At 40.8% G+C, this 2,278-nt stretch overlaps 1 pseudogene; it reads left to right on the top strand.

Annotated features, from left to right (window-relative positions):
• The first annotated feature begins 1,037 nt into the window (after positions 1–1,037).
• Positions 1,038–1,862, top strand: LOC123488223 (annotated as a pseudogene).
• The last annotated feature ends 416 nt before the right edge of the window (positions 1,863–2,278 follow it).

Here is a 2,278-nt window from a genome sequence, read left to right as displayed (position 1 = left end):
AGCCTTAGACCACTGCGCCACTTTAAATGATTTATACTTTTACTTTTGACACTTAAGTAAATGTTATCAATTACATTTACTTTTGATACTTAAGTATATTTAAAACCAGATACTTTTAGACTTTTACTCATGTAGTATTTTACTGGGTGACTTTCACTTTTAAGTATGACAATTGGGTACTTTTTCCACCACTGCTAACGAGTAATTTTAACGTTAATTGGCTACTAATACATCAAACTTGCCAGGCAGTATATTAACTATAATCTAACTAACTACCCAACGTTTATTGACTTGATTATTCACGTCATTCTTAGCTAAGTGGTATAGTCGTTGTGCGTTCTCAATGGACATTGTTCATTCTGCATTCTGCAGCGATACGCCATCCCATTTGTTTTTCAACAGGACAATGACCCAACACACCTCCAGGCTGTGTAAGGGCTATTTGACCAAGAAGGAGAGTGATGGAGTGCTGCATCAGATGACCTGGCCTCCACAATCACCCGACCTCAACCCAATTGAGATGGTTTGGGATGAGTTGGACCACAGTGAAGGAAAAGCAGCCAACAAGTGCTCAGCATACGTGGCAACTCCTTTACATTTTACATTTTTAGTCATTTAGCAGACGCTCTTATCCAGAGCGACTTACAGGAGCTTCAAGACTGTTGGAAAAGCATTCCAGGTGAAGCTGGTTGAGAGAATGCCAAGAGTGTGCAAAGCTGCCATCAAGGCAAAGGGTGGCTACTTTGAAGAATCTAAAATAAAAAATATATTTTGATTTGTTTAACACTTTTTTGGTTACTACATGATTCCATATGTGTTATTTCATAGTTTATTCTACAATGTAGAAAATAGTAAAAATAATAATAAAGAAAAACCCTGGAATGAGTAGGTCTGTCCAAACTTTTGACTGGTACTGTATATTAATCGTAATATCTCATATGACAGTGCGAGTGAACATAGAAAATACAAGAGTCCATCTTCCAGCCCGTCAAGAGATTACATCATGCAACCCTCGCAGTTAGCAAATATACCTCAACATGCCCCTCGCTTGTGCGAGAAGGCAGTGCCGCAATACATTTTTTCGAAGCCAAAAGGGTTTCTTGTGATTGTCATGGTTAAGCCATGATGTCTAGACATGGTCTATTTAATGTATCGTCTTGCTCGTGCCTCTCGTCTTGCTTGTGCGGCTACTCATTTCAAAGTGCACCAGAAGAGCCTTTACGCAAACAAGATAAAAATGGCCTTCTCACAGACGCTACTAGTTTGTGGACTTCTGTCCATTTACTTGTGAGTTTCTCAACATTATCTAGGTCTGCACCCCTCGCCCAACGAGCACCTTCATCTTCCCGGGCCAGGCCTCAAGGAGGAATACGACCCCCGGGAACAGGACCTGGCCAAGAGGACTCTGTGGATTAAGCTCGGCAGCAACTTTGATCCCAACTTCATGTCCATCAACTCGCCCATCCTGGTGAATCTCTCCGTGCAAGACGCCCAGATGAAACTGCAAGGACCCATGCCCAACGATATTAAAAATATGGATCTCCTACCCCCTACGGGAAGCGGGTAAAAGTGGCCAAGAAAGCCCACAGAACATTTCTGCAGTGGCTGTGGACGTATACGCACTGTCCAGTGGTGAATACCTGGAAAGATTTGGGCGTTAGGTTCTGGCCACGCTATATTAAGGAGGGCAACTGCTTCAATGAGCGATCGTGTTCCTTCCCAGAATGGATGTTTTGAAAACCTGCCAAGTCAATCACCAAGACTTTCCTCTGGTGGTATTGTCAAGCGTTTTTAAGAAATAAATATTGTACGTGGATACCGTTGAAATACCAATCATCTCAGAGTGTAAGTGCTCTTGCTGAGTTTCAATGGAAGTAGAAGGGTTGGGGAAGTGGACTGTAAATATATACGGTTTCAATTGCACTGTAAACTCTGAACAGAGGTGGGCACCATAGCGAATACATTTTTTGATAATACATTTTAATTAAAATGCCAACATTGTACATATTTAATAAAGATGCAGCTGTCTTTTTTAATGAACAGGACCATATTTTATTTCAATGTGTTACCGTAGAAGGGGACTTATCCTGTTAGTGGTGAGAGTTTACTGGTATTTAAGTTACTGTGGTCACCCACTCCTCAAACTTGTCTCTAGTTTCTATGCCAACATTGTACATATTTAAGAAAGATGCAGAAATTACTTTTAGGAACAGGACCATATTTTATTTAAATGTGTTACCGTAGTGTCCCATTAGTGGTGAAAGTTTACTGGTATTTA

Source organism: Coregonus clupeaformis, unplaced genomic scaffold, assembly GCF_020615455.1.
Source record: "Coregonus clupeaformis isolate EN_2021a unplaced genomic scaffold, ASM2061545v1 scaf2070, whole genome shotgun sequence".
NCBI classification, from domain to species: Eukaryota; Metazoa; Chordata; class Actinopteri; order Salmoniformes; family Salmonidae; genus Coregonus; species Coregonus clupeaformis.
This window is presented reverse-complemented; position numbering and strand designations above follow the sequence as displayed.